Genomic DNA, 25289 nt, shown 5'->3' with positions numbered 1-25289 from the left:
CCAAACTGATCAATTCACTCTTGAGTCTATCTGACACCCAAAACTGTGCTCTTTGTGACACAGTACATTGCCCATGGTTTTCCACTCCTCTCATGTCCTTTCTCCCCTCATCAGATGGATATAAAGTGTAAATTTCTCTGGAAATTTGATAAAACTAATTCAACCAAGTCATCACAAATCAAGGAATAAGAGACTAATTTTAGGATGCAGGGCTAAAAGCAAGGAGTACTTAAACTTGACATCAAAAGCACAACCCATAAAAGAAAAAATGATAAGTTAGATCTCATCATTTTTTTTTTTTTTTTTTTTGAGACGGAGTCTCACACTGTCACCCAGGCTGGAGTGTAGTGGCATGATCTCAGCTCACTGCAAGCTCCTCCTCCCGGGTTCACGCCATTCTCTTGCCTCAGCCTCCCAAGTACCTGGGACTACAGGCGTCCGCCACCACACCTGGCTAATTTTTTGTATTTTTAGTAGAGACGGCATTTCACCGTGTTAGCCAGGATGGTCTCAATCTCCTCACCTCGTTACCTGCCCACCTGGGGCTCCCAAAGTGTTGGGATTACAGGCATGAGCCACCGCACCCAGCCCTCATCAATTTTTTAAACTATTGTTCTATAGAAGACCATGTGATGAAAGTAAAGGCATATTCTATAGACTGGAAAAAATATTTGAAATCATGTATCCAATGAAAAAACTAGTAACTAGAATATACAAAGCATTCATGTAATTCAACATCTTATAATAAATTGGGTAAAAGACATGAACAGACATTGCATCAAATAGTATAGACAGATGTCAAGTACATGAAAGGATGTTTGACATTATTAGTGATTAGGGAAAGGTAGAGTAAAATCACATTGAGATCACTGCACACCTATCAGAATGGCTAAAACCAAAAATAGTGAAAACACCAAATTTGGTGAGGGTGTAGAGAAATAGGTCACTCAGAAAACAATTTGGCGATTTCTTAAAAAAAGACAGAAAAAGAAAAACACAAACAAAATAAACATCCAACTATCATATAACAAACAATTGCATTTGGGAACAGTTATTCCAGAGAAACATTATAGAATGCCAAAAAACATGGCATCCTATAAAAATTTACATTAGATGTTTCACAGGAGCTTTATTTGGAATAGACAAAAATTGGAAGCAACACAAATGTCCTTCAATGCATTAATGTTAAACAAACTACGGTACATCCAGTGATAGGATCAGAGGTAGAGATCTACCAATTGATTGGCAATGGCTAAAGTTTTCACCCAATGGATAGTCACATGGAAGGAATAAAATTGGATAATTATTGACAAAGAAGACTGAGAAAAAGATATGAGCCAAAGGTGAGAATAGTTATATCTTATGTGAATACTCACCAAAAAAGATTCCTCTGAAGTAGTGTTACAAAAATGTGAAAATTGTACTGTAGTCATAGTCTCTTTCTTCAAGTATTTTAGTATTTGCTCAAAGGGCTCCTGACTACAGACAGGAAGGTAAGTTATATATAAGCTCAACAACATGGATTTCACCTCACTATGGTGAGGACAATACAGACTGTGTCTAATCGGCCAGAATCAGAGAAAAATACTCAAATCCACAAGGGGGGGCAATACCGAACCATAAAATTCTGAGCATAATCAGCTGTAAAGATCAACTGATGAAAATGCTGTTTTGCCACAGCATTCCCTTGGCATCACTCCTGGACAGCTGTTCCTTAGGCATATTTTTCCTAGATATTTAGCATTTTAACCCAGTCCCCTTGGCCTATACAGGTTTTCTGGTGCTGCCAATAGACTTCAAACAAATCACTTCCTACTAAAACTATTGGAGTGAATTTTGTTGTTTGCAACTAAGAATGTTCAATGATATGTCTCAAATGGCAAACTATCATACCTAGTGGTAAACTATCATACCTAGTGGCAATTTGTGGAAGGATTTTTTTTTTTTTTTTTTGTGCAGTGGAATTTTCTATAAATTTTATATTCAACTTTGATGGGACTTAAATCCAAGTTATTAAAGTCAACCAAAAGAGAGGTGAGAAGCCAAAGGCCACTCTCCTCTCAAGCAAAAATAATTCAAGAGGCAGTGTTCACTTTCCTCATTAACACCAAATGTATTCTTTTCAGTTTTCTTAATAACCTCTTACAATCACTCCTTCTATTTATCTTCTGGTTTAAAAATTGTTTGCCCCCTGCACACAGGCTGCTATAAAATCACATTTTTTTTTTTAACTCAACTGGGTTTTGTCAGAAATCAATTCATTGGGATACCACATGTGCTTTGAGTCCAAGCTTTTTATTTTATTTTCATTTGTATAGTGCTATAACCGAAAGAACTTTAAAGATCACTAATTCAACATCTTCAAATGATAGAAAAACTGGAACCTAGAGAGGGAATGTGAATTGTGTATGGTCAGTAACGGTTGGTGAAGCTTAGCTCAGAACCCCGCTTCTTTGTCTTTTAACTCAGACTGCTCAATGTTTCTCTTAAATCAGAAGTTCCCTGCCACAATAATCATTGTTCTATCATTACCCAAATATGTATCTCCTATTTCAATTCATATTCTTCCCAAGGTACGGAACCTAAGATTAATATTAATGCCAAGTTGGATACTATATTTGAAAAGTTTTGGTCCAGGCGCAGTGGCTTACGCCTGTAATCCCAGCACTTTGGGAGGCCGAGGTGGGTGGATCATGAGGTCAAGAGTTCAAGACCAGCCTGGCCAACACGGTGAAACCCTGTCTCTACTAAGAATACAAAAATTAGCCGAGTGTGGTTGTGCACGTCTGTAATCCCGGCTACTCGGGAGGCTGAGGCAGGGGAATTGCTTGAACCTGGGAGGCAGAGTTTGCAGTGAGCTGAGATCGCGCCACTGCACTCCAGCCTGGGCAACAGAGCAAGAGTCCATCTCAAGAAAAAAAAAAAAGAAAAGTGTCATATCAAATTATTGTTGAACTATAACTTCCTCAAAAGATTTACCTTATTTGGGCTCACGTTGTGATTTATTCTGGATTCTGAATGTCCCTCACCCTTTTAATTTCCCTCTTCAAATACCATTTTTTTTTTTGCATTCTCATTGTGATAATTAAATGTATTGTGTTAATATGATGAAGAAGCTTTTTCCACGAAATTAGTCTCCTCAATATGTTTTTTAAACATATGTAATTTATTCCTGGGAATGACTTTGGTTATCCTTTGCAGACAAATATCAAGGTCTACCATGCATAGATAATTCCAGAGATACATTAATTATCTCACTTAAGTAGCAGGCTGAGATACATCAATATTCCTTTCCTCAGAAAAGTGGTACTTATGCATTGATAATTGAGGGATATGACAAAATATGTTTAAATATTAATCAATAATAGAGGTGATAGACCTAACCATATTTAAATGACCTTTGGAATAACAACAAAAAAGTCTTTTATCTAGAGATTCCTTGGCTTGTACCCAGTTCCACTGTATCTTCTTTGCCCCCAAAATGCTTTGCTTTTATACACAAAACACGGTCATCAAATGAAAATATACTGCGAATTCCAGTATAAAAAAGAGATAAAAGTAGAGTTGCTCTGATGTACTGAAGTGTCTGCCTGACCAGAATCCTCACCTCAGTTCACACACAGGACTCTGATAGTGTTGGTAGGAAAACAGAGAACTCTGAAAAGCACAATTAAAGGTACAAGGGATTTGAGACTAAAAGGCATCTTTGAGATAATCCTGTTCGTAACTCTCCAAAAATGAATGCCGTTTTGCTTGAATTAGAGTAAATGTAGGAGGACAAGGAAAAAGAAGTTCATGATCATCAGGGAGAGAAGCAGCCCCTCCTGCTGCCCTCCCTGACATTGAAGACGTGTCTGATGACATTTTCCAGACTAATTCAGTTGAATTAATGACACTGCGTGAAACATTTGGATACTCGCTGTAGCATATTTGGTATTTATATTCAAACATTAATAATTTGGGACTTCACCTAATGATTCCTCTAATAAGTATTTACTGAGAAGTACAGTGAGACTTTAATGAGGGAAACTCACAAAGTGAGATTTAATGGGATTTTAATTCCAACTGTATTGCTGCTAAGCAGTCGTTGATTTTTCGATGGACCCTGAACACCAGAAAGAAATGTTCCCTGGAACTTTTAAAAATAAATACTTTTTTAGTCATACAAATGGCCATTCTATTATGTTTTAAAAGTGTTGCCCAATTGATAATTTTGACTGAAATTTTCTGGTCACTTTAGTGAAGCAAGTCCTTTTTGATCATTTTGGTGACCATCAATTTCAACATCATGGCAAACTGACTGGGATTCCTGTTGCCACAGTTACATGAAAGCCCGAAGCGTCTATTGCTTCTTCACAGTTCATCTTCCCTTCTCCCTCGGGTGGAGCTACTTCACCTTCCACTTCAGGATTAGTTTCGTGCAAAGGTCGTTAACAACCCAGTCTCTAGTCCAAAGCAACATCAACGTTTGGCTCAGTATTAAAGTGGCTCATAATCAAGCCGTCTTGACTGGTTTATATGTTCCGACTCTAGTAAAAGAGCCCTTCCTGTTTTGAGAACACCAACTCAGATAACTGGACTCTTTATTTGTTTTCCTGGGCATGGGTCCCTGTGATAAACTGTCTCTTTCCACAATGCCCCCTTAGATATTTGGATCCCATCTCTAGCTGCAATGTCATGCCAAGTACTGGGACTGTTTCCTGTATACAAGGGTTAGATAACACTGTGAAGGGAAATCCTCAGCATCGAATTCTTACAAAGAAATAATGGAAATGGCCAGGCGCCTGTGGCTCACGCCTGTAATCTCAGCACTTTGGGAGGCCAAGGCGGGCAGATCACAAGGTCAGGAGATCGAGACCATCCTGGCTAACACAGTGAAACCCCGTCTCTATGAAAAATACAAAAAATTAGCCAGGCGTGGTGGTGGGCACCTGTCGTCCCAGCTACTCGGGAGGCTGAGGCAGGAGAATGGCATGAACTCAGGAGTGGAGCCTGCAGTGAGCTGAGATGGTGCCACTGCACTCCAGCCTGGGCGAAAGAGCAAGACTCCATCTCAAAAATAATAGTAATAATAAAAAAAATGGAAATTATGTTGTGCTGAGAGAGAACTTCAACAAAAGTACAGTCTTCTACTCAACATAGTAATTTAACAAGTGTTTACTGAACGATTATTATATGTCAGGCGTTGTTCTAGGCACTGGAGATACAGAAGCAACTGAGTCTCTATCCTCATAAAGCACAGTAATTCCCTATCCTCATAAAACTAACATTTAAATGAGATAGACAATAAATAAATATAAAAATACAAAGAATAATGTCAGGTAATAAGATGAGCTATAAAGGAAAATAATGTAGGATAAAGGGATAAAAAATGATAGCTGCTCTTTTATTAGAAAAAATATTTCTGAGGAGATGGCATTTGAATAGAAATTTGATTTATCTAAATTCATCCCTCTTTTTAACTAAGATTTAGAAAAATGGAGCCTAATAAGAGACAAACATGCCAAGCCATGCCCCAAGAACTGCTCCAAGACGGGTCTAAATGATCTATTTCCCCTGAGGTATAAAAAAACGTGTGCTAAGAAGATAATTTAAGGCTTCTCTTAAATTTGGTTTCAACAATACAGGAGGAATTTTCTACATCTAACATACCCTCCTTGGTAGGCCAGAAATACCCTTCGAGATGGTTTTCATACTTCCTGCGAGAGTTAATGGTTTGGTCCCATAAATTTGAAATTAGAGAACCTGGACTATGAGCCACAGGAGAACCAAGACAAATAGAATAAATCTCCTTGTCTTCGACACAATTAAAGGAGACCTCCACCTCCAATCATTGTCTCTACCAGTAGCAGACTCAACACCCTTATTGCTGGCTCCCCAGGATTTTAGATCCCAGTTGCAGTGTCTCTGAAGCATTTAACAAAAAAAATAAATAAATAAAAATAAAATAAAAAAAATAAGCTGTTCTCCATATCTTTCAGGAGTAACTTCAGCTTGATACCTGGAATTATTATAAACCATAGTCTTTTAAATATGAGAGAAAAGAGAAGATATTGGCCAAAGAATACCAACTTTCAGTTATAAGACAAATAGTCTGTAGATCTAATGTACAGCATGATGACTATAGTTAATATAGCAATGTGTCCTACATTCGAAATTTGCTAAGAAAGTAGATCTCAAGTGTTCTCACCTCTCTGGCCCCCGACCCACCACACAAAAAATGAATAGGCAAGTTTTTGGAAATGTAAACTCGATTGTGGTAGTCATTCCACAATGTATACATTTAGCAAAAGCATCACATTGTACACCTAAAATATAGACAATTTATAGGTGTTAATCACACCTCAACAAAGCTAAGAACAAAGTATTAGTAAATAAATAATGTCCTGTTTGTCCTCCCTTTCTTCTATTTCCCACACTGCAGCTATAGTGATCATTCCAAAAGGAATATTTGATCCAGTCTCAACAAGATGTTAAAGGACAAAATTCCTTATGTCTTGAATTTTGGGTGGGAATGAATCAGCATAATCACATTCTAAAGAAAGTTTCTAGATACACTCATGCAGGACTTGTTAAAACACAGCAAAGAGAATGAAACAACCATTAGAAACTCAAATATCTATTTTAATAGGAGACTAACATATTTTTAATATTAACATATTCTTTAATATTAATCCTACCCTTCCTTAAGGGAAAAATAAGAGAGGGGTATTATCAGCCTCTCAAGCCAAGTGAGGAAAATGCTAAGGACAATAAAACATCTGGGAGATTGAGTTGCTTGCAAAAAATAGGGACTGCCATTGTCCTTTGTTCCTGAATGTTTACTAAATTACTAAGATATATATGCAGATTACCAGACTAAAGAAATATGAAGACATTTGGGGATAACTTGAGATGCATCCCCTTAGGGAGAGGAAGGGTGTGTGTGTGCGTTATTTAGAAACTCGTACCTGCATATCCGTGGGAGGATTCTGGAGGTTACAGGCCAGCTGGAGCAGTACTGGAGACTAGGGCAAGGAAGGAGGGGACGGCTGGCAAGCCTGCCTTCCTGCTACTTGGTGTGGTAAGCATGATGAATTTTCTGTTCACCAAAATGGATTCGCCATGGAAAGTAGCTCTTTTAAAAAGAACTCATCTCAGTAGGGTGCCTGGTGAGATAAAGAGACATTAAGGGTGAATGTGGTTACATATCTACCTAGCAGCTGGAGGAGGAAGCATTTGCAAACGTCCTGTTGGAAGGTATACTTCCTAGATGTGTGGAAAGTGGCATTTGGCAGTTTCTGTGAGGCCTCCAAAGAACCCAGAAATGCAACTCATGAAAGAGTTTTTGCAAATATCAAGGGCATCAAACCAAAGAGTACAAATAAAATAGTAAAAATTATCTAAAGGCCACCCGCCTTTCCTCTCGCTTCCATTCCCCTGCTCCAGCCTCAGAAGAGTCCACAGTTGAGAAATTATGATAACTGAAAGAGCCAGAGGAAGAGTGAGAAAACAGACGATGACTTCTTTCCCACCGCAGATCCCTGAGCCAGGAGTGAGGCAGCCGTTAAAAAGAGGAGTGAGGCATAGAAAGGAACAAGAGGCTGGCATTTTGTTGTTGGACTCGACTCTATCTTTAATACATTAAAATAAGTCATAGTTATAAATATAAGACTTTTATAACTGAATGTTACCAAAAAGAAACTTCCACTTTTAGCCATGATGATGAAACAGGGACTGGATTTACATTTACAATGGAAACTCTGAACAAAACCAGGTAAAATATATGAAACAACAGTTTTTAGATGTTGGATATCAGGCAGCCCAGGACCATGATTCCTCACTGAGGAGGGAAAAAATAAAGTAATTTGTGCAATAACCCCTAGCTTACAATCTATAGAGAGTATACAGGTCACTGTGCGGGAAGAAGAATCTGAAAAAAGCCCAGCCGTCCCGCTAAATTAAGACAGACTGTAGGGTACAGTGATGTCATCGTGTGTCACTTTTTCTAGAGGGAGTACTGGAGAAGAAAGAGCTAAGCAAAGAGAGAGTTCTAGGTCCCTATGGAGAGGCAGGGAGAGGAAACTAAAAAAGCCCAGTGGTTTCCCTCATTTAAGACAGATTGGAGGGTCCAGGGATGTCAAGTCGTCCGGCTCTCTCTAGACAGAATACTGGAGAAGAAAGAGCTGAGCAAACAAAGAGTTCTAGATAGCTGTAGTGAGGTCCCTCAAGTCTTCAGCTGAGTACTGGTAACCCAAGTGTGTGAGGAAAAGCAAATCTTCAGAGCAGGTGAATGGATAAATAAAGTGTTGTACACTGAATGAAATACTGCTGGTCTATAAAAAAGGGATGAACTATTGGTACATACAAAGGCATGGATGGATCTCAAAATAATTATACTAAGTGAAAGAAGACAAACAGAAAGAACAACAAATGAACGTGTTTTATTTCACTTACACACTACTCTGGAATTTGAAAACCAATTTACCGTGACAGAAAGCAGATCAGGGCTGGTGAAATTAAAGTAGGGTAAGGGGGGTGAGAAAAGGAGGATGACACAGAGGATGAGAAAACTTTAAGGAGTGATGCATGTGTGCATTGTCTTGGTTGTGATGATGGATTCACGGGAATGTAAATATGTCAAAATGTATCAAATTGCACAATTTAAATTTGTATATAGTTTTGAATTGGGTTATAATTCAATAAAGCAATTTTAAAATTTGGAGGGTGAGAGATCTTACTAGAATGTTATCAAAGAAGAGAGAAAGGAAAGTAGACACCATTCAGTTAAAGGTAGTAATTTTGGAAATCAGAGCCAAATTCTGGTGATAGCTTCTTTGAGTTCAATTTATTCTATCAATTATTCATAGCTACAAGTGGCTTAACAACATGCTTAAAATAAAATTCTGAGTTAGTAACATAATTTACAGAGTTCCGCATTATGTGAGCACACCTGTATCTCTAGTCCTTTCACACACACTACACTGCATCCCTACCATGTTTTCATTCTGTGCTATTTACACTCCTGAACTTGATATACTATTTCTCACCTTTGGTTCTTCAATGGTGATGTTCTCTGCCAAAATACACTTCTCCCACCAGATGCATCCCTACGCCTCATTCTCCCAAGAGGTCTTTCCTAACAGCCTACTCTAGGTTGAGTACCCATGACAACTGTTCTCAAAGCACACTACTCTATTGCACCTCATAATACTCATCAAATTTATATTCCTTGTTTTTTAAGACCGTAAACTCTCTGATATATTTATTGCTATATCCCCAAGAATATAGCCCAAAAACTAGTTTATGAATGACACTCAACAAATATTTATTGAATGACTGAATATGAAAGAAACCATACTTATGGGTTTTATTTTTTTTATCTTGCCTCTACCCATTTACAGCAGTAAATCTGCAAGCTTCACAAGTTAAGAACTTTGTCCATTGTATTCACCAATGTATCCTTGCACATGGTATCTGTTTAATAAATTTTATTTTGTGAATGGCACTCTCTTAGGCTTTAAGAAATTCAGTTACTTATTTGTTTTAAATTTCAACCTCTAAGGTATAAATCTATAACCATAACATTGCTTATTGTTCTTTTGCCTCATCTCTAAAAAAAGTTTAATAATGGAATAAAATTCAATTAAGCATTCTCCTAAAACTAAATCTGAGCATGTTTACAAATGTCCATGACCTTCCTCTAATCCATCTTTTCCAAATTTATATCTTACGTGAAGTCCTCAACACTCCTGGGCTCACAACTATGAGTCATCTTTGGTTTCTTTGTCTCCTTCATCCCTTGTACCACACTGAACACAAAGTTCTGCCAAGTCTTCCTCTAATACATTATGCAACAAGTCTATTGTCTGTTTATGACCTACAAAGTACTGCAAGAGGCACTGGTACAAAAATGACTTCTAATCCCTGAAGGCTTACCACGTCTTAAGGAGAATGTTGTCAACAAATGACATAATATGCTATAAAATAGATTTCCATACAAACATGCATGCACCGTGTGCTCACACAGAATAAACTTTTCTGTTGTAGACGGTCAAAGGAGAATATGCCTATTTTCAATTAAACAAAAATATGTCATGGAGAAAGACATTAGCACATGTAGGTAGAGATGAAGATGTAATAGGATGTAAAACAGTTGTGAAATAGTATGTGATCACAACTTGGGCAGTGTAGACTGAAGTTACTGAGCAATAGGGAGATAAGATATTGATGCATTTCAATCAATAATATATAAGATTAATCCAAAAATCCATCAATGTTTGCAATACACATAAGAGAGAAAATAAAGTCAGATATTAAAGTCTGCTCGGAAAGGTTTATGTAATATGCAAGTAAACTAAGGTGCTCATAATAAGAATAAATATAAAATAAATACAAGAGCTATTGCTGAAGTTCATCCTGTCATATTAGAAACTATCTGGATTTGGAAAGAAAACCAATGATTTGGTGATTGACAAAGCACTTGTGTGATACCTCATTTTGATTCTCTTGAAACCTTTATTAGATACAATGACATAGATTCATTGGATTAGAGAGTAAACTGGGTCTAAGAGAAGGAAATAATTTACTTAGGGTCATAGCAGATAATCTAGTGGTGAAGTAGGAACTCTGACCCATGTGCTGTTTTTAATGTAGCTCCCTTTTTTAAAAAAGCATCAAAAGATGATGCTTGGAATCTTTTAGTTTTAAGCTTTTCCATTTCCAAAATCCAAGAAGTGAAGAAGGAGTTTTGGCTGAGAGGCTCATCCTAAATAAATGTCAATTTTCCTCTTATTTAATCCATGTGAGAACACATGAATGGTGCCTGTTGTTAAGATATTTCTCAACTTCAAAGCCACCCTTCTATACTCTATTTTGAAATGCTGAGGCTGGGACTACAAACTTGTGCTTTGGCTGCCTTTCCATTGAAGTTGGTCAACAAAAGGTGCTACAGGGAGGCTCCATGCTTGGAAGAAGACAGGACTTGCTTTTGTGTTTTCCTGAGGGCTCTTTGTGACCTTGTGGTTCTCATAATCAGGACCTCAAGAAAGCTCTGTCCTCATAATAGTCAGCAGTTGTTCCTGTAGCAGCAGCACCCCTTCCTCAGAGGTCTGAGTCCCAGAACCCATGAGGCCTGACCTCTGAGCTCAGAGACACCAGCATCAGAGAAGCAGAACTCCCTCCTGAGCAGTGTGACTTCCTCTCTTGCTCCTTGTTTTCTCAGCCATAAGGATGGCAGCAACTTCTACAGTTTCCACCTCTCCTACACCTTAGAATTATTCTCTATTTGTTGGCAACTTTATACCTAATTAAAGTTATTTACATGAAATAGACTCTGTCAAATTACTGCTGTGTTTTCTGTCTCCTGTTTGGACCCTGACTAATACATCAAGTTTTCTAAAACTCCTCTAGTAATCACAGTTCTAAAGAGGACTTCCACTGCTCATGCTAACATCTCCAAATAATAAATATGTACCAACCCATTTAACCCATCCCTAACAATTTTTGCTCTTGCTTTACATATAATTCTTCCTATCTTCTAAGGAAATATATCCCCTGGTTTCTAAATACATTGTCCCAGAATGCCTTCATTATGCTTCCTTGCTTAAACTATTTTCTTTCCCTTTCTTTCTTCCTTCTCTCTCTCTTTCTTTCTTTTCTTTCTTTCTTTCTTTTCTTTCTCTTTCTTTCTCTCTCTTCTTTCTTTTCTTTTTCTTTTCTTTTCCTTTCTTCTCTTTCTTGTTTCTTTCTTTGTTTCTTTCTTTTTTTCTTTCTCTCTCTCTCCCCCTTTTGCTTCCTTTCTCCCTTTCTTTCTCTCTCTTTCTTACTACATCTTTCCTTCTTTCTCCCTACCTCTCTATCTATAGTTTACCACTTAGAGCACCTCTAGATTAGATTCATAATTTCTGCCCATTCTAATTATTTCTATTGATATAAATTATATAAATCATATATAAATAAAATATATATGTTGTATAAGTGTTAATTGATATATATAATAAAACAACACAATATAGGTAATAGTATTCTACTTTTAAAATGGTAGCAATAATTTCATCATAATATTATCTGAAAGAGTCACAAATTGGAAACAACCTAAATGTCTAACATTAGAAAAACATTGAAGTAATATTGTATATGTATTTACATATACACATATTTTATATGTATTTTATATGTATTATAAATATTGTATATGTATTTACATTACACATATAATTAAAATATTACCTACAAAGAATTTAAGTGACATTGAAAATTGATTATGATTTATGTGAACAAATAAAGATATAATATGTAACTAAGACATGATCTTAACTATGTAAAAATGTATAAAATAAAAACTACACAAAAAAAGGAAAAACTTGTTAAATAAAGAAGGAATCTGAGGATTAGTGAAATTGTGTCTCTTATGATTTTCCTTATAGGTCATTATATTTTTTTCGCTTTCTCCCACTAGCTTCCATGGTCCTCAGAAAGGGAAATGTTTGTCTATAACACACAAAATGTATTCAAAGTGTCTCATATGGTCCTCTGGATGAGGTCGTGCCAAACGTATGTTTTCAGACAGTCATTACTCTAATCATGTTTTACCTACTTTACATGTAATTTTCAAGGTGAATTTCTCATCTATACAGAGTACCAAAGAGCAAAAAATTTGGAACCAGGAGGCCTAGATTTTAGTTCTGAGTCTCACACTTTCTAATAAGATATCTTTAGGCAGATCAATTTTCTGATCCTTATTTTCTCATCTATAATCCCAGCACTTTGGGAGGCCGAGACGGGCGGATCACGAGGTCAGGAGATCGAGACCATCCTGGCTAACACGGTGAAACCCCGTCTCTACTAAAAATACAAGAAAATTAGCCTGGCGAGGTGGCGGGCGCCTGTAGTCCCAGCTACTCAGGAGGCTGAGGCAGGAGAATGGCGTGAACCCGGGAGGCAGAGCTTGCAGTGAGCCGAGATCGCGCCACTGCACTCCAGCCTGGGCGACAGAGCGAGACTCCGTCTCAAAAAAAAAAAAAAAAAAAAAAAAGATATATTTTTCAAGACCTCACAAGATTGTTATGAAAATGAATCAGAGATTATCATTGTTGGTAAATATTATATAAACTGGAAAAGTTATACAAAATAAAGTATTTTCTCATCATATTTATTATTATTACTATTATTAAAGTAGAGTCTGGCTCTGTTGCCCCGGCTGGAGTGTGGTGGTATAAACTCAGTCCTCTGCAACTTCTGCCTCCTGAGTTCAATCCATCCTCCCACCTCCACCTCCTGAAGTCAAGCTGTCCTCCCACCTCAGTCTCTTGAGTAGTTGGGACTACAGGCATGCACGACCAAGCCAGGGTAGTTTTTGTAAAATATTTTTTTTCTTTTTCAGAGACGGGGTTTCTCCATGTTGCTCAGACTGGTGTGAACTCCTGGACTCAAGCGATCCACCCGCCTTCACCTCCCAAGGTGCTGGGATTATAGGCATGAGCCACCATCGCCAGCCATACTTTGCCCACAACTTTCAAGGTTTTATCAATCCTCAAGCCTCTAAATTTTGATAAAATACTTCCTTTTGGTAAATATTCACCATAATACCTCATATTCTGTATAAATAAATGGAACTTTTCTTCAAGGAGCAGTTGCAGTTTCAAGCACACCCTCCCCGAGCCCCATCTCTCTGTCTCTCCCTCTGTCTCTCTCTCTCTCTCTCTCTCTCTCACTTTTCCTCCCTTGCTGAACAATTTGGGTGCATCACCTAAACCTACAAGCTGACACTCTTTTTTTTTTTTTTTTTTTTTTTTTTTTTTTTGAGACGGAGTCTTGCTCTGTGGCCCAGGCTGCAGTGCAGTGGCCGAATCTCAGCTCACTGCAAGCTCCGCCTCCCAGGTTTACGCCATTCTCCTGCCTCAGCCTCCCGAGTAGCTGGGACCACAGGCGCCCACCACCTCGCCCGGCTAGTTTTTTGTATTTTTTAGTAGAGACGGGGTTTCACCGTGTTAGCCAGGATGGTCTCGATCTCCTGACCTCGTGATCCGCCCGTCTCGGCCTCCCAAAGTGCTGGGATTACAGGCTTGAGCCACCGCGCCCGGCCAAGCTGACACTCTTAAACACAAACAAAGCATTTACTTTAGAGTAAGAACAGTATCTTACAAGTATACTTCTCAATGAAGCAGATTCCAGAAGGTCTACACTGTTAATATCTTAATTGATCTTTGTCAGCAGAAATCACTTAAATAGCCTCCTTATTCTAACCTTTCCCTGTTTGGGACTTTGAATTTTAAGAAGACCATATCTTACAAAGCAGTTTTCACAAACATAGTCAATGTGAGGGGAATACTTGGCTGCTTTGGTTTTCAATCCTTATTTTCCTATAGGTGCTACATTATTTGGAGAAAATGTTTTCAATTTAATAATGAGATATGATAATCAGACCTCATCAATATCCAATTATTTTTATAATATCTACTTAACATTTAAATTGTTAACATAATTTTAACAGTATGAAAAACTATTAATAGATTGTCTCCTGAGCTCTTCATAAAGAAATACATTTATTAACGCTGGGATGGTAAGAAAGTGAAGAATGAATTTTTGTTTTTCTATCCTAGCGACAGATCTACAAAAACTTAAGACCGTGAGAGTTTTTACTGGTTATTCATCTATTTCAAAGTTCTCACCAATATTGAAATGACTTCCACTGCATCTCAAACTAGGCTATGTCTTGCTTCTTGAATATTCCCTAGGAGGGAGTACACATGTACAATGTACATCAAAGTAGTCTATTCTTTGATAGATGGATCTAATTACTTCATTCAAATATTGAGCATTCTCTTTTACAAAGCTAGGTAGTGGGACAGATCACAAGTCAAAGTTCATGATATCAAGACATTTACTGCCTGTGAAGTGTCAAAGGATCATTTGGTACTTATCCCTATTACAGTCCTAACCACCCTCTACTATATGTATGGTACTGTGCCTTGCCTCTGGATGGAGCAGGATTTCACCACAGTAGAGCCCATGTTTTATTAATTTTCATACCCAGCAGTAAATGTTACTTAATGAATAATAAATGAATATGAGGCCCAATAAGAGCACAATTTATATAATATATATAATGTGTGTGTGTATATATATATCTCCTTTATATTGAAGTGAAATAAATTATGCTGTAAACTGCATGTCCCTAGAATAGTTTTATCTTCTGATATTGCCCAACATAAGCATTTTTCATCTTTCTAAGGACAGCCTAGTGATCATAGATAGCTTTTAATATACTCCCTTCTTTAAACCACTCACTCTCTGTCCTTTTATATGTTTTCTATACATGATGATGATTGGCTAATTCTTTATCATACTGGTTACCCCTCTCTAGTCACACTTTTGTGTGTCAACATCCTGAATTATCAAGGAATAAAGTAGAAATGTGTGAGAGTATTAAAACATTTATCTTTATACACAAAGAATGCTTTCTTGTCAAACTTAATTATGTCTTTTTGTCTGGGAAAGTAGCCTGAAAATGGGAAATAAAAAGAAATATCAATTGTAGGGGGAAAGATGAGTTGGAGGACCTACATCTTTTCCCTGGCTTTGACAAAGATTATTTATCCTCCACAATTTTGACTTGTGTGCTTACACAGTCTACACAACCTGTAAATGTAGTTCCATGCATTTCCCTTAATATAGTCAGTAGAAGAGTACGTAGAATGCTTGAGTTTCTGTAAATGTGGTTTCAGATTCTTGGCTTCAGATTCCATTATTTTATGAAAACGTGTTTAGTTCTCACCAATATTTGATTTCTCAAGGTCAGAAGAGTTCTGTGGTGCCTTCATCTGCTTTCTATTGCTATGGCAGCATAACTGAATCTGACTAGTGTACAAAGCAAATAAATTTATTTGTGTCATGGTTCCAGAGACTGAGAAGTCCCAGGGCATGGCAGCAGGCTCTGGAAAGGGCTTTTGTACAGTCATAACATGACAGAGAGCATCACACGGCAAGAGGGCAAGGACATGCCAGCTTAGGTCCCTCTTCCTCTTCTTACAAAGCCAGAAGTCCCATCATGGGGGCACCACCCTGATGATCTAATCTAATCCAATTTGCCTCCCAAACCCCACCTCCAATCCACACATGAATTAAGGAATAGTTTCTAACACGTTAAATTTAGGGGACATACTCAAACCATAGCATGTAAGATTTCAATGTGAGAAGACTTCAGTGAAACAAAGGCATCATTGTTTACAAATATATTCGAAGCAAAGACTTGTAGCACCATAAAGGTGCAGCCATTGAACCTAATATTATAAATCAAATAAACAAAGATCATTTCATTCTCCTATATCATAGCTCCACTTTCTTCAATACTGAACCTTCCTTCCTTTTAGTCTATTATCTCTGTCTTTCAACATAAAGTCTCTTCTCATCTCCTCTCAAAGATAATGTCTTTTTCCTTTGCATGTTGACTCTCTGTAAGATAAATTCTCAAACTTATTGATTGGCAAATACCAAAAAACAAAAAAACAAAAAAAAAAACTCACAATTTTTTTCTTATATTTTGCAATAGAATAGGAAAAATTAATTTGTTATTTTTTTATGTTGGTAGAAAAAAAGATTATGCAAGTAGCCAATCAATATTAACACTTTGGAAAAAGATTGGTGGTTGTGGAGTTTTTGCTATTGTTGTCTTACTATGAAATCCACAATTTCTTACTCTTTCCCTGTTGTTGAGGAGAAACTGGAAAAACAGGATGAACACATGATACTGTCATTTTCATTGCAGCATTATGAACTAAAGAGTAATTATATTTATAATGTTTATTTATGAATGTATAAAAATTCTGTTTTATAAATGTTTCATTTATTCTTCCTATGTTTCTTCCTTAGATGCCACAGTCATTAATAATTTCAAAAAAGGACAACTTTACTTAGGGAACCACAAGTGTTTGATATTTACAAAGGTGGAAATGTGGTTTAATAGATTCTTGCCTACCTTGTTGAAAAATAAGTGTGACTTGCGGGAAATGGAAAATGGAAATAGGAAATGTGATAAATAAATTTGTAATAAGATTCCAAATAAGAAAAATCATTATTAATTCAAAATCAAACAAAAATTTTAAATTGAGACATTTAAATGCAAAAAGGACCAGTACAGAGAATCCCATTGTTTGCATAAAGTTCCCCACAAAAACAAGTATTAAGAAATAAAATTCAAACTCATATGCACACTTCCTCCTGAGAATTAGTCAGTAGATGTGACAGAAAATCTGAGCTGCTTAATCTGATTTTCCATCATAGATTTTTCATTATTAAAAATTAGGTTAATCGCTTCTCGGCCTTTTGGCTAAGATCAAGTGTAAAATTAGGTTAATGTTCATAAATTTATTTTTTAAACTTATTGATAAAATGTATATTAATAGTTGTTTGTGTCACAAAGGTTCCAGGAAAGAATTATTCCCTGCTGATATCCAGCTTTAATTGAGACAGGGAAACCTATCATTCCCCATAGCTAGTCCTAGTCAAAAATATGAGATTTATTGCCTACTGTCTCTGCTTTCTTCATAATATATCCTTTCAATTCTCTCTACCTACCACTAATTAAATAGCTATGGAATGTTAAAGAATCAAAGTGCTGGTAGGTTAATCTATATTGATCTTACCTCCTCCATTCACTAAATAAGAAATTTAAGGCAAATCTTTTTCTACCTCAATTACCTTATCTATTACCTCCCTTGTACTGTTGAATAAAATAAGAAATATAAATAATTATGGGAAAGGATACATTTATGCATATAAATCACTTAAGCTCTAAGTATTAATATTTTAAACTTATTATTGTGATATTTTCTCTGGACTCTATCAGAATGAAAGCAGTTGATAATCTCCTGTTAATTACTTGGCATTTTAGCCTCCTCTGTCACTCTCCCTAAGAGTTTATTCTTCAGACCACCACCAGATTGATATTCCCTCAAGACAGTTGTATTTGCATCATTATTTTTGTGGTTACCCACTGTCTACTAATTAAAATTAATTGAAAATAAAGGTGATATCAGAAACATTTTATGTTAATTCCACCTAATAAATAATGTTTTATTTGATGGTAATCAGTGACAGTATATGGTAAAGAGACACTATCTCTGCATGTCAATATCCAGTTTTCCCAATGTCATCTTGAAGAAACCATCTTTTTGTCCATTCTGTGCTCTTGGCAACTTTGTGGAAGATGAGTTGATTGTAGATGTGTGGATTTATTTCTTGGTTCTCTGTTCTGTTCCATTAGTCTACACATCTTTTTTAATGCCAGTGCCATACTGTTTTGATTACAATAGCTCTTTAGTGTATCTTAAAATTAATAAATGTGAGGCCTCAAGCTTTGTTCTTTCTGTTCAAGGATTTTTGGTTACTTGGAATTTGTGGTTCTATGAGAATTGTTTATATATATATATATATATATTTCTGTAAAGAATGCCATTGGAATTTTGATAGAAATTTCATTGATTCTGTAAATTAGTTAGGGTAGTACAAATATTTTAACAATATTAATCTTTCCAATCCATAAACACAGAATGTCATTTCATTTTTGTCTAGTTATTTCATTATAGAAGACACAATCAATGTTTTATCATTTTCAGCACATAAATTTCATCTCTTTCACTGTTTATTCCTAAGTATTTTATCATTTTGCTGCTATTGTCAGTAGATTATCATAATTTCCTTTCTAGATAGTTTATTGTTTTTATATAGAAACATGACTGATTTTGATATTTTGATTTAGTGTCCTGCAACTTTAGTGAATTCATTCTTTAATTCTGTTCGTTGTTGTTGCTGTTGTTGTTGTTAAGTCTATGCAGTTTTCAAAGTATGTGATCATGTCATTCGCAAGCCAATAGTTTTACTTCTTTCTTCCTTTCATTCCTTTTCCTTTACTTGGATACCTTTTATTTCATTTATTTGTCTTATTGCTCTGTATAGGACTTTCAGTACTATATTGGATGCAAATAGCAAAAGGGAGTATCTTTGCCTTCTACCAGGACATAGAGGAAAATATTTAAGTTTTCTCCTATATATTATGATGTTAGCTGTGGGATTTTAGTGTATGGACTTTATTGTGTTGAGGTAAGTTCTTTTATACCTATTTTGTCAAGAGTTCCATATAAATGATGTTTTGAATAAAATGAGTTTTGAAAAATACTTTTCTGCATCTATTGAGATACTCATGTGTTTTGTTTCCTTTCATCCTGTTAATGTGTTTGATTGATTTGCATATGTTGAGACATCTTTGCATATAAGAGATAAATCTCACTTAATCATGTTATGTAATGCTTTTAATGTGCTATTGAATTTGGTATCTTATAAATTAGGCCATTATCTCACACTATATTCAAAAATCAACTAAAAACAGGTCAGAGACTTAAACACTAGACCTGAATCCACAAAACTAGGGAAAAAGTTAAATAAACACAGGGAAAACTAGATACACATAAGGAAAAAGTTTCTTGACATTGGGTTGCACAACAATTTTTTTTGGATATGACAACAAAAACACAAGCAACAAAAGCAAAAATAGACAAAAGGGATTGCATCTAACTAAGAGGATTCTTCACAGACAAAGGAAACAATCGATACGTGAAAAAAGCAACCTACAGAAGGAAAGAAAATATTGACAAACATAGATAAGGGTTTATATCCAAAATACATGAGAAACGTATGCACTCAATAGCAAAAACAAAATAAAACAACAAAAAACAACCTGATTAAAAAATGGATAAAGGGCCTGAATAGACACTTCTTCAAGAAGACATATAAATGGCCAATAAGTGTATGAAAAAGTGTTCAACATCACTAATCATTAGGGAAATACAAATTAAAACCACAATGAACTATCATTTCACACCTGTCAGAATAGCTATTATCAAAATGATAAGTGTCAGTGAGAATGTTGAGAAAAGGAAATCCTTGTACACTGATGATGAGAATGTAAATTGATATAGCCATTATGAAAAACAATAAGGAAGTTTCTAAAAAAATAAAAATAAACTACTAGTAGGTTTGGTGGCTCATGCCTGTAATCTCAACACTTTGAGAGACTGAGGCAGGAGGATCGCTTGAGCCCAGGAAATTGAGGTTACAGTGAGCTATCATTATACCACTGCACTCTAGTCTGGATGGCAGACCAAGATGCTGTCTCTTAAAAGAAAAAATACAACTACTTTATAATCCAGCAATCCCACTTCTGGATATAAACCCAAAGGAAATTACATCATTATCTCAAAGAGATATCTGCACTCCTGTGTTCATTTCAGCATTATTCACAATAGCAATATATTCCTAATTGTTCATTAATGGATGAATGGATAAAGAAAATGTAGTTATATACACACACATATATAAGCAATGGAATACTATTCAACTTTAAAATGAAAGGAAATTGTGCCATTTGTGATAACATGTATAAACCTAGAAGACATTACGAAAAGTGAAATAGGTCAGTCTAAAATAGACTTGCAGAGGTCTATTATTATAGAGGTTTAGACCCCTAGAGTCTAGGCGGAAGGGAAAATGGAGGTACATTGATCAAAAGATGCAAATTTTTAGTTCTGCAGGATGAAGAAGTTCTGGAGATCTATTGTACAGTAATGTGACTATAGTTAACAACACTGTATGGTGTACTTGGAATTTCTTAAGAAGGTTGATCTTAAGTATTCTTGTCACAAAAAGATTTTTAAAAAAAGAAAAAAGAAAACGGTAACTATGTGAGGTGATAGATATGTTACTTAGTTTGATTTGGTCTTCATATCAGAATACATATGTATCTAAAAATATCAGTTGGGCATCTTAAATATGTACAATTTTTATTTGTCAGTTGTACCTCAGTAAAGTCAGAGAGGGACTAGAAAGAGAGGATATCTCTATAGGAGATATCTGGTGAGAGTTGGGAGTATATCTGTCTTTTCACAGACAAGACCTGGCAAAAAGAGGCATTCACATATTTCTTGAATGAAGGAAGGAATGAATGTGAAGCTTGAGATTAATGCTAAACTCTCTTCACAGACATTCGTTGAGAATTTCAGTTGCAGATTTATGAAGTGGGTATCCACTGCTTTACACTGTCAGCACCCATCCCTCTTTCTTTTGATAAAAGCACCTCAATATTAATTTAGGAATACAGCATTGCATGTTATCTTGGTGGCAACATCAACAAATGTACCCCCTCCTAGTCTGGGGAGAAGACCACCCAACAAAACTGGATCAATCAGCTATTTTAAAGAACTACTTTGTTTCTCTTTTTCTTTTTCTTTCTTTTTTTTTTTTTTTTTTTTGAGTATTGTTAATTCATTTTCTTTTGTTTGATTCTTTAAAAGCTGCCTACCATATTACCAATACATTTTTTTTTAGTCTAGGTTAGGTCCAGTAGGTTTCTGTTTCTTACAGTCAAATGATCCATCATCTGATATAGCTATCATTTATAAATAACATATAACTGACTTAGCTAGGGAAGTAGCCATCTAGATAAAACATACGTTAACTATTAGAGTATCAGTACCACACTAGTAAGATCCCACTGTTTGTATCAGTAATATTGATAGAAAATGAAACCCTCTGGCTCAACTCAATTTAAATAACATCTGCATTCAACTCTAGAAATATAAGAAGGATGAAATCACTGAAGACTGACTGAACTGTACAGCTCCCTGGCAGACATAACAGATGCCTGTCACTGAACTTATTGCAATCTCCCTTATTTCTAGCCAAGAGAATTCTCGTCTGTTGATTCACAAACCATGAATCTGTCTGAAAATTAATGAATCAGCTTCTGGCAATAGAGCCTCCTCCCTCTGCAGTTACCTTGAGAAATCCTTCCATACAGATCCCCCAAACACAGTTCTGCAAACTGAAGTGTGTTCTGTAGAGGTCAAAATAATTCATATCCAAAGAGTGTCACAGAAAAAGTTGTTTAAGGGAAAGAAGTAAACTTATCAGGCAAATTATATAAAACTTTCTCAAACTACTGTGACACATTTTTCACATGAAAGGTAGAGTGGAGTTGTTTGATTTTAATAATTATAAGCACTCAAAAGCCATACAAAGTGAAGTTTCATAGTTCCCTAATTCTAATTTTTCTTAATTTTTTTCATAATCCCTAGAATTCAAGTTCTACAGATTTAAGATTTGGAAATTTTTCCAGTATTCACAGACTTTCCAAGACCAAACAGCAGAGAAAAAACAAAGAATCTGGAGGTTCCATCTCCATGTATGATCTTTCTCTCTCCAAAGATCAATGTCCCTTTTAATCAAGTCAGCCAGTTTTCATTCTTCTTGTCTTGCTGGGCATTTATTAATAGTGAGAGGTAGTGACTGACTTTACAAATTCCCTTATTATCAGTGCTAGGAGAGTCCTTTACATAGCACAGAAAGGCTCAAGTATACCACTACTCTGCACCCAAATTTTGCTCTGCGATTGGTTCACTGCCTAAATTTTCCTTTTTTTATGAAAATTCCACTGATAATATTCTGGTCATTTTGTAGCAGAATGTGGGTCAAGCCATGCATTTTAACCATCCAAATGGAATATAAGGAAAAACAACGTGGAAATATTATAGAGAACATTTGTCTTAATCCTAAAAACAAGGAAGAAAAGTGAAATAGATAAATGTTTTAAAACATAGATTACTGAAAATATGAAGAAACATTGTATTTAGATTATCAAACATTCACTCAAATCAATAAGAAAAACAAGATCTTTCTAAAGTCCAAAATTCAAAATCTCCGTGGGGATATGTATATAAAGGGGTTACATATAAGATCCAGTCTGGATGACAAAGGCTGGAGGATATAGAGTATTGTAAGTCTTTAAGAATCCTTACAGTGTATTTAAATTTTAGAGCTATATAAACTTAGGACTATGATCTGTAACCATTTATCAGTTGGAAATAAAAATAAATATCACAATGTTACACAATTAGAATTTATGCAGTTTGCATTCAGCTGATATCAAAGGGAGTACAAATCGTACTTGGGTCTTAGGCTCCCATAGCCTCTTCGGATTGAAGAATAAAATGAACAGGGGAAGAACTGGAGCAATAGGATATCAATGATGACAAGTTACACAAATCATTACAGATTCTTGTGGGAAGTTCATGAGCCATTTTAACATGAATAGGGAGAGCTATACCAACAATTACAGTTAATTACCAAACAGTGCTTCTCTGGGAATCAACTACAGTGCTTCTCTGGGAATCAACTACAGCCTCCCAAGAATGGCTATTTTGAGTCATCTGACACCTAAAGTTTTGTGTACATGAAACAGATACATGTTAGCAGTAAGATGTGAAAAGTAAATTTGGGGCTACCTAATAAATGTGGATTAAAATTTTTGCTTTACAGACATACTAATCTTTTAAATGTGTGAGTAATAAGGCTTCCTTCCCCTCTGTCAGATTTTTAAAGGTGGTTGGAGAGCTGAAATAGGTATCAAAGCTCTGCCTATATTGAACCTCCACAAGGGCATCTATGGAAAAATTTGAGTGATTTGGAATCAATTTTAATTCCATGAATATGCATACCTCTGTTAGATGTAGGACACTCTCTGATATTAGTGTCCTTGAGGGTTAGTAATTGAATGTGCATTATCTTTATTTATTTTTTTCTTTTTCTGTTCCATAGCTTTTTCCTTTTAGAATTTCTTCCCCCTTTTGTTTGCTATTTTCCTTTTTGGGGAGCCTCTAAACCCTTGTTCCAAAGGGTGACCTGAAATAACACTTCAGTATATTTGAGCAAGCACAAAGATTGTCCTCAGGCATTCCCCATGAGAAATTTCAACGCTATCTCATCTTTTCAAAGATACGATCAGATGAGACCCTGAACAGATTCTGAATCCAACTAAAGATCTAATTAAGTAACCCTAAGAAAAGTTCCCATTCAGAGATTCTGTGCCTTTATGAATTTCCTCCTAATCGTCTCTTAGAAGGTAAACAAAATTCCCCTTTTTCTACATTTGAAAGCTAGCAACAATGTGTATGACCTTGACCACAAGAAAGAGTTCAGTATTGCCAGGACTGGAAAAATCATTGACAGTGCATCGCCTATTGAAGCTGAAGGAGCAGTGTCACTTCTGTCTGTGAGGGCAAGCACATTAAACATAAAGGCTAATCCTTGGACGCACAGAGCCCCACTAATCCTTGTAAACCATAAGCTGCTTTACAAATTTTATCATGAACTCGCAAAGCTTGTTTGCAACTCTAAAAATCAGAGAATTACTGAAACATTTGGTTGGAGGACCCAGTAAGGTCATTCACTAGCAACATTCATTAACCTATCTCTAGTCAGCTTTCCTTAAAGTTTCTCTAACAGAGAAGATTCTCTTAGTCGCAGATTTCTCAGGGAAAGACACTCGGTAACCTCTTTTGTATTTCCTTCCTATTTGAAAACATCTGAAAGGATAGATATTGTTTATTATTAACTTCCACCTCTTTTTTTAAATAAATAAACCCTTAAAAATAAAACAAGGCAATAGTCCACTGGGTTAGAAGAAAAAATAAATCCCATAAAGAAAAGTAATTCCAAAAAAATGTATTGAACCGTATTCACCACTTTTTCCTAAACACCTGTTTTAAACATTTGATGATATGCTGTGATAGAATTTATCCATACAGCATATAAAGCTGTTTCTTATTTGGTCTCTGCCTATTTTTACAGCTTTACCTACCACTACCCTACTTTTCTTCCACACCAGCTAATACCAGTCGTATTGATGGTACCTGAAGTTACCATCTCTATTTTCTCAATCTTGAAAACTAATATTGTTCTTTAAGACATATTTTCTCCCTTGTGAAGCTTCCCTTACCTCACTTTAATCCTCTTTGTGTAAATTATTTTCAAACTGCATTCATAGTCATATATTTATACATATATATATATAGAGAGAGAAAGTGTTCAGATCACAATATATGATTAAATCATACATATTTCTCTATATTAGGTGCACTCCCCTTCAAATTAGGAATTTGGTTTTATTTTCTTTTATATTATTAGTGGAAGGCAAGTCATTTGTCCTAAATAACACTGGATAAATTATATATGAGTTGTGGACCTTGTATTTATAAGACAAAAATGTACTGTTTTCATTTGATGTGTTTTAAACATTTTTCCAATAATTTTGAATATCATTCACATTTCCTTAGTGCATTTAGAATCACAGCTGATGCCATGATAAGAATCATTTTAAAAGATGAGAACAGAACACCAGTAAAGAAATTTTGAGTTATCTTCTTTTTGATAGACAGAAAAACAGTTGGTAAAAAGACTAAAAATGAGTAATTAATATC

The 25289-nt window shown here is 35.7% G+C and overlaps 1 protein-coding gene and 1 pseudogene across 1 annotated transcript in view; both read left to right on the top strand.

Annotated features, from left to right (window-relative positions):
* The first annotated feature begins 8513 nt into the window (after positions 1-8513).
* Positions 8514-25289, top strand: part of LOC126948019 (60S ribosomal protein L36a-like) — a 731948-nt gene continuing 715172 nt past the window's right edge. The window contains exon 1 of the mRNA XM_050779250.1: positions 8514-8517. The gene's annotated coding sequence lies outside the window, so the exon portion shown is untranslated. The remainder of the gene's footprint in view (positions 8518-25289) is intronic.
* On the top strand, positions 17289-17441 carry LOC126949582 (uncharacterized; annotated as a pseudogene).

The sequence above is a fragment of the Macaca thibetana genome, chromosome 2 (assembly GCF_024542745.1).
Source record: "Macaca thibetana thibetana isolate TM-01 chromosome 2, ASM2454274v1, whole genome shotgun sequence".
NCBI classification, from domain to species: Eukaryota; Metazoa; Chordata; class Mammalia; order Primates; family Cercopithecidae; genus Macaca; species Macaca thibetana.
This window is presented reverse-complemented; position numbering and strand designations above follow the sequence as displayed.